Raw genomic sequence first — 8,331 nt, 5'->3', positions numbered from 1 at the left:
CTCTGTTTCCCAAGATGGCGTGGTCGCTGTGCCTGGGCTGGCCGCCTAGGAGTGTCCGCGCCGGGAGCTGGACTCCGCCGCCTAAGACTGCCCGGTTTAGCAGCCCCTTAGAAGACCTGCAATCTAACTGTCCCTAGCTCATAAGCACACACACCACACACGTCCACACACTCCTCTATCACTTCCTTGCGCTCTCACACTCTCTCCCTCCCTACCTTCCTGCTGGTCACCATTTTTCCACATGGAAGCTTTTAAAATATCCACAGAAGGCCACCACATCTTATTTTATCCAAGCTCCGTCTAGTTCTTTTAATTATGCTTCATTTACTATGCTAATAGACCTTCTGTTTTTTACTCTTTTCTTTGAATAAGATCTGCTTTGTTAAAGTCTGTTTTAGTCAGGGTTTGCTGGAGAAACAGAACTAATAGGGTGTATTTGTGTGTGAGTGCGCGCGCACACGAGAGAGAGAGAGAGAGAGAGAGAGAGAGAGAGAGAGAGAGAGAGATTTTTATTGATTTTAAGGAATTGGCTCACATGATTATGGAGGCTGGCAAATCCAAAATCTATAGGGTGAGCAGCAGGCTGGAGAGATAAGAGAGCTGATGTTGCTGCAGAATTCCCTCTTGCTTGGGGAGGCCAGTCTTCTGGTCCAGGGGTCCTCAAACTTTTTAAACAGGGGGCCAGTTCACTGTCCCTCAGACCGTTGGAGGGCCGGACTATAGTTTAAAAAACAACTATGAACAAATTCCTATGCACACTGCACATATCTTATTTTGAAGTAAAAAAACAAAACGGGAACAAATACAATATTTGTATTTGCATGTGGCCCATGGGTCGTAGTTTGAGGACCCCTGTATCTGGTCTATTCAGGGCCTCAAGTGATTGGATGAAGGTTGCCCACATTATGGAGGACAATCTGCTTCTCTCCAAGTTACCAAGTTAAATGCTGATTTCATCCAAAAACACTCTTACAGAAACACCTAGCATAGTGTTTGACCACATAGTTGGGCACTGTGGGCCACCCATGCTGACATGTAAAATTAACCATCATAATATCTATCTTGACAATATGGTGCATAGACATGAGCACAGCATACTGGGCACTTAACTACAAGGCTCTGTGATTGGTGAGGAGTGTGAATTGTGTCACTTTTCACTTTTTACACACCTCTGAGCCAGCCCTCTCTGCTGCTTTCACATGTGGACTGGTCCAGGTTCTTTGCACCTCAGAAGCAGATGACCATGAGATCAGATATGCATCATATGCTATTTTTTCTTCCCATTATTCTGGTTAGGTTTCTTGAAAGAATAATTTATACTCATTTCTTCCATTTCCTCATGTGTTATTCCTTAACTTTTTCTGTCTGGCTTCTGTCTCCACTCACTATTTCTAGTTCCCAAATTCAGTGGGAGCCATGGCCCAGCATTCCCCACCCTCTGAAGCACTGAACACTATCACTGTCCCCCCATTGGAAACCCTTCCTCCCTTGGCTAATAAGATCCACTTCCCCTTCTGTTCAGTTTAATAGCTTGTAATGACTGTATGTCAGGCACTGCTTGGTGCTGGGGACACATTTGTTCTCTTGACTGTCTCTTCAGGTTACTTTTGTGGCATAGAAGAAAGAGCAGAGTAATATGTGGATTGCATAAGAACTCCATAAAATATGCATTAGCTATTAATTAAATACTGAGTTTCTATAAAGTGCAAGACCTAATGAAAGGGATCCACCTCAAAACAAGTAAGATGTGGCCTTTCACCTTAGGGAATTAAAGGGCGATAAACATGTTCACAAATAAGTACATTATAAAGTAGAAAGTCAAGAGCTTTTAAAAAGATCTAATTATATGCTATAAGTCAAGATCAAAGGAAGGAAACCTACTTTTGGTCTTAGGAAATAACATTTGAGTTGCAACCTGAAGTGAGCACGGGATTTGAGCATGTAGAATAGGAGAAGGCCATTCCAGGCAGAAGTAGCTTCAGGAAAAAGGCAGACCTGTGGGAGGTGAGGTGGAAGGTGCACAGGCTGATTGTGGACGGCCGTTAGTTTCATGCCAGTTTGGCATTTTTTCAATTGTTTAACAGGGACTTAGTGCAAATCTTTTGGCAGTGACATAACATAGTAAACAATGTGCTTTAGAAGGGTCCTCTGATAGCCACTAAAAGACCTGGAATGAGCAGTGAGGGTGCCTGATCAAGTGGCAGGAAATGGGGCTGAGTCAGAGGGCTGCCTGGAGAGAGAAGATTAGGGAATTGGAAGTCTGGGCAGAGGGAGAATTGCAGGGGATGGATGGATGTGGGAGAGGAAGAGTCAGGAAAGCTCCTGGTTTGGAAATTTGGTGACCGAGTTGGTGCTGCTTTTACAGAAATAGGGTATTTAAAGCTACATGTGTTTGGGTAATGTGGATTCAAGGAAGAGGTAAGACTTTTTCATGTAAAAAGCCTGGATATCTAAAAACCATTGCTTGTATTCTGTTTGTGAATGAGGTACCACTGATGAGATACACTTCTGCAAGTTTAGAAGGTCAAGTGTGTTGAAAGCCACCTTCCCAACCCCTTCTCTTGGTTTCTGCTGGCATGAAATATTGTGTGTGTGTGTGTGTGTGTGTGTGTGTGTGTCTGTCTGTGTCGATGTTCTGAGTCAAGAAGCAGTTGTGTCTGGTGGCAACAGCCTGTTTTTGACTTCCTGATCTCTAGATCTTGTTCATAGGTATATATTCTTGACACACTGCTCCAGGAGTAGTTAAGAGACAGTAGTGCCCAAGTATTTTCTTCTGAGAGTTTTTCCAACAAGTTTGAAAGCACCTAATGTTTGTGTCCCTCCACAATTCACATATAGAAGCCCTAATCCCAATGTGATGTATTTGGAGGTGGGGCCTTTGGGAGGTAACTAAGTTATGAGAGTGGAGCCCAATGATGGGCTTAGCACTCCGACAAGAAGAGGCAAGAAAGCTACCTTGCCTTCTGCCATGTGAGCACAGAGGAGGAGACAGCCACGTGCAGCTGGGAGGAGGGCTCTCACCAGAACCTGACCATGCTGGCACCTCATCTTGGACTTCCAGCCTCCAGAAGGGTGAGAAAGAAATTTCTTCTGTTTAAGCCGCCCTGTGGTATTTGGTTATGGCAGCCCGAGTCAAGACACAATTAGTATTACCCTCAATTAACCCTTTCCTGCTGAACTGGGTTCTGCTTCTTTCCCTGAGCCCTGGAGCCCAGTGTAAATCCTCAATTGATGGGGGAAGGCACAAGTGAAACCCATGCCAGAGCCAGAAACGCTGACCCAAAGGATAAACGGAAAACGTGTCATGAAGGGTAAAGGTGAGGGTCTGCTAACAATGGTCAAATGCAGTAGAAAAAGTAGGGAAGATGAGGTTGAAGACAAAGCAGATGTGAAGTTTGAAAGTCACCTTGGAGGACACTATCTCACTGAGTGGCAGAAACCAGGCTGCAGAGAAGACTCTGGACACCGAAGGCAAAGGGGCTCTCTCACGAAGTCCCTGTTGGGAGGGGTGAGAGGACAGTTCATGGAGGGGGTGGGGGAGGACAGATGCAGTTTCTGGTTAGGGTGGGAGTTTACAGCAGTACACATTAAAGCTACTTAATTATAACTATTTGTAATCCAAATAGCCTAGAAATTTATAAAATATGAACATCACTTAAAGTCCCCTTTACAATAGCATCTTTTAATTTGAAGAAGAAATGAATATGAGATAATGTCTAGTTTCGAGTCTCCGTGTTTTTTTGGTCAATGATCACTTTTTTATTTCAGAACCCTTTGTTAGCTCATCTCACAGGCATGGACTTTCTTACTTCAAAATGGATGTAGGCAAATCTATCCAACTGACCTGCTGAGCCTTCGTTTCATTTATTTTCCTAGTTCTCACCTGTCACGTTCCTCAGGAGCTGAGGATTCACATCCTCTTAGCACCCTGTCTGGCTTGCAACATTGCACTAAAATTTCCTTGACTCCCTAGAACCTACTGACTAAGCTGCTAGCAGCTTGAGGGCAGGATTAGATTTTATTCTTCATATTTGTGGCAACCAGTATGGTGCTCAACAAAAGAGCAGTAAATGATTCAGTCACTGAACAAATACCAATTTACTGAGAATCTACCCACTGAAATGGGGTGAACAAGACAAACACAAATGCCACCAATATTGCATTTTGTGTCATTCACGCTCCTCTGTGTTCCTTCTAAGTGGTTCCCAGGAGCTCAGCTACTGTATGTCCCTGAGTGACAGCAGGGTGTTAATGTTGCTCTCATATAACGAGTCCAATTAATGTTGTGATGAATAAATTCCCCCTGAAAGGGCGAGGGCTACGCCCTCCATCTTGCCCTGGATCCTCCATTTTTGGGCAGCAGCCATTAGCCATGTGCTCAGCAAGGAGCTTCTTCCCGGAAGCCCAAGCCTCTGCTAGCCACACCTAGGATTTCTTTAAACTAACCAATGATAATCAAGGGAAGTGCGCGCCATAGATATGACCACATCCTGTGTAACAAGACCCCGACTTGCGCCTGGCCAATCAGCAGGGCCCACAGTTCTCTCTCCTCCCCTTACTCCAACCCCCCTATAAAACCCCTCTCCCCACAGAGCTCGCTCTCTTCTCTGCCTCCTGTCGCTGCGTCAGTGAGTGTGGTGGACGGGGAGCTTGAGCTAGCTCGAATAAAGGCTCTTTTGCGTCTTGCATCAGACTTGGCTCCCTGGTGGTCTTTGGGGACCCTGAACATCGGGCACAACAACCCTAGCCTTTGACCTCTCAGGAGCTAAAGGGCTTTTAATGTAATATTTGATGATCAGACCAAAGACTATATGGCCAATAGCGATAAGAGTGAGAAAGAAATGTCTTCTGTTTAAGCCGCCCTGTGGTATTCCCTGTCTTCCATGCGACATTACTTTCCATTTGTGATCCATCACTCTGTACATGCTGTGGGCTATCACATGTCACATGTTGTCTTAGTTTATTCAGGCTGCTATAACAAAGTACCACAGACTGAGCTAGCTTTTCAGCAATAGAGATTGATTTCTCAGTTCTGGAGGCTGGAAGTCTGAGTTTTGGGTGCAAACATGGTTGCCTGAAGGCCCTGGTATGGGTTGTAGACTTCCGGTTGTATCCTCATGGGTAGTATAGGCCAGCAATCTCTCTGGAGTTTCTTGTATTAGGGTACCAATCCTATTCATGAGAGTTCCACCTTCATGACTTAATTGCCTTCCAAAGAATCTATCTCTTAACACTGTCACATAGGTGTTAGTGAAATAGGAAGTTTAGGGGGATATAGGCAGGTTTAGGAAATTTTAAAAAATTAAAGGTCCATGGAAAAAACACAGGGCTACAGACTGGGAGAAGTTACATTTCCATAAGACAAGGAAGTAGAAGCAGCAGAAGTTACATTTCTATAAGACAAGGGAACTAGGAATAACAAAAATTCTATATTTACAAAATAAAGGAGGAAGAAAGCCCAGATGGAATGGGAGAACAATGAGGGAGGAGGGCCTCCCATGTCCCATGTGATATTTGACCTTTGAACTCAGGAGTTGCTATAGTAACCAAATCAAAGGGAATATTGGCCAATCAGAGGGGATATCAGGACACGGACTTGCAGCCCTTATAAGCCTTGGAAACAGGAACTCTGGCGGGACTCTTGCCCTCCCCACGTGGGAGTCTGTGCTGTGAGATTCTTTCCCCTTCCCCACGTAGTTCTTCAATACATTTCCACCTTTGCTATACCATCTTCACTCTGTGGATTCATTCTTCAACTCTGACAAAGAATCCAGGAACCATCCTTCCCAGGGGAATACCACGTGTTCCAGTCCAAAAATCCAGTATCATTAGGATTGAACGTGTGAATTTGGGGAGGACACAAACATTCAGACTATATGCTCTGTTTTTTGTTTTTTTTTTAAAAAAAAATTTCCAAACTAAAAAGTAAATGGACTTGGAGAATAGACAGTGAGCCATCAATTTGCCAAAAAAGAGCCATCTGAGGTATGGACCTGACTTATTTAACACACATCTTGAAGACAATAAGAGCGCATAGAAACCCACAGGGCTCTTATATCTTAATTGCCAGATATATATCAAAACATAAGTCAAAGCCTCCAGTGTAATCTGAGCATAAAGTACTAAGGGTCCAAGTTCACACTGCTTATCTTGAATCTCCCTCTGCATCCTCTTTGTGTATGTTTATGATCTTTGCTCTCAAGCTACCCGCTTTTACTCCTACAACAAATGGTTAACCCAAATCTGGCCTCTTTGTGTCTCACTGTTTTTTCCGTCTGAGCGCCTACTGCCTTGTGAAGAAGTGAATTTAGAGTGCTTTAGAACTCATCAAATAACCAGAGCTGTTGATCAATGTTTCACTCTCAACATCCATGTTTCTGTCTCTTCCTCCCTTCCTCTCTCTCTAAAATCTGTAAGAATATATCCGCAAGTGAGGATTAAAAAAAATTATCCAGAGCTGCCCTCCTCTTGGTGGCTGCCCTTTGGATGGGGGATAAGCTCTTATTTGTGTGTCATTTTTATTAAACTGTTTAACTTAGGATGCCTTTGTTGGAAAATGGCTCTGGTTCAACCCACCACTGCGGCCTCCGCATGGTTGTGCCAGCAAGCAGCCCCCCACCAGGTTGTCCTGCCAGGGGGTCTCATCCTTTGCCGAGCTAGGGAAATAGAACAAGGCCTTTCCCCTCCACCCCAACACGCTCTTTTTCAGGTAAAAAATAAGAAATCGTTCTACTAGCTAGGCATAAGAAATTACCAAAGACTGCATTTGAAAAGCAGTATCTGAAGAAATCTAAACACAATTTGATACTAAATTTAATAATTTTTACTAAATTTAATGCGTTCTACTAAGTCAACCTTAAAATTTTTTTTGAGTTAAAAAGCTCAAAATGGAGCCCTTCAGAGCAGCTGCTCTTAACACAGGCAGGAAGATGTGACAGGTTTGATCCTTTCTGAGGGAGGGGCTTTTTGCCTGCTGTACGGAAGCCTCCCCTTCTGCTCCAAGTGCTTAGCTAACAGCTCTTCTCCCCCACCATTGGTGAAGAGCAAAAATAACTGTCCTTGATGCGGAGTCAACATAAAAAGTCACGAAAATAATTTTCCCCAAATTTCATGACATTTATTTCCTTGAGGCTTGCTTCCCTCATCCTGCTGAATTCTACACATTAGCATAACTTGTATTTCAGAATTAAACAAAGATCTGGGATGTGCTGCCTCTCAGTGAGCAACATTTTTTCTCAAACTAGCCATGCAAAATATAATGGAATAGAAACAAATAATGACAGGTCAGAAGAGCTTTCCATGCAAATTCTAATGCAAACATGCAGCTGGGCTTGGGACTTCTTTCTTGGGGCTGGTCCAGTCCTGGTTTCTTTGGTGTTATTCAGTCCACTGTTCTTATAAATTCAAAAAAACACTTCACGTTCCCTTATAGGTCCTTTTGAGGGTTTTTCTTAAAGCAGTGATGGGAGCAAATAGAAAAATTTCCATAAATCTCATTGTTCATGATAACCACATCTGACAGATTTTTAAGAAGTTGCAGGAAAATAAGGTTCCAAGCTTTCATCCCTTCTATGGTTATAGCCTCCTGTGTGGTGTTTCCTGTAGCTGCTCCTTCTTTGCATGGCCTTGGACCCTTAGTACTTTATGCTCAGATTACACTGGAGGCTTTGACTTATGTTCTGATATATATCTGGCAATTAAGATTGGCAAAGGGAAGCTGAGATGGCTGACACATGTTCCCTGCCTTACTGGGACAGGAATGTAAGGAATAAGTGAAGTGAGTGCTACAGGGAGGTAAGTGGTAACTGTAAGGTTGAGGGTGCACAGAGGAGGACAACAGGGTTTCTACTTCAGCAACTGGGAGGAATGGGATGCCACTACTCAGGCAGTGACTCAGGAGTATTAGGGACAGAAGATGAGTTTGATTTTGGAGGTTGACTTTGATGTCTTTTTAAGATGTACAGGTAAGGTAGCCAGTTTGAAAAAAAACCCTAGAATACAGGACAAAGACTAAAACCAGCATGCCACTTGACACCTTGATGTTCAGTGTTTGCATCATGGGAGGGAAAATTGATAGAACGTTCTGTCTGCTACTTTGGGGACTCCCTAGGTCAAATGCATGTTACATTCATGCAGTAACTATATTTGTTTACTGTGTCTTTTATGTATTAGCTACTTTTATATTCCTGAATTCTTTGTTATTCCATGTTACAAAAAGCTGGGCAACATAGAGCCTCATGCTTTGCCCAGGTGAATTAATCACAGTGATACTCTGAACATTCTTTTGAGTTAGTTTCCCAATTCACACCTACCTACCATGTATTTCAAGAT

General features: G+C 43.4%; 1 long non-coding RNA gene across 1 annotated transcript in view; it reads right to left on the bottom strand.

Annotated features, from left to right (window-relative positions):
- The window catches only part of LOC106727998, a 10,824-nt gene extending 10,179 nt beyond the window's left edge, over positions 1-645 (bottom strand). The window contains exon 1 of the long non-coding RNA XR_001364226.1: positions 536-645. This is a non-coding gene — a long non-coding RNA (uncharacterized LOC106727998). The remainder of the gene's footprint in view (positions 1-535) is intronic.
- Between the last annotated feature and the right edge of the window lie 7,686 nt (positions 646-8,331).

Source organism: Myotis brandtii, unplaced genomic scaffold, assembly GCF_000412655.1.
Source record: "Myotis brandtii unplaced genomic scaffold, ASM41265v1 scaffold516, whole genome shotgun sequence".
NCBI classification, from domain to species: domain Eukaryota; kingdom Metazoa; phylum Chordata; class Mammalia; order Chiroptera; family Vespertilionidae; genus Myotis; species Myotis brandtii.
This window is presented reverse-complemented; position numbering and strand designations above follow the sequence as displayed.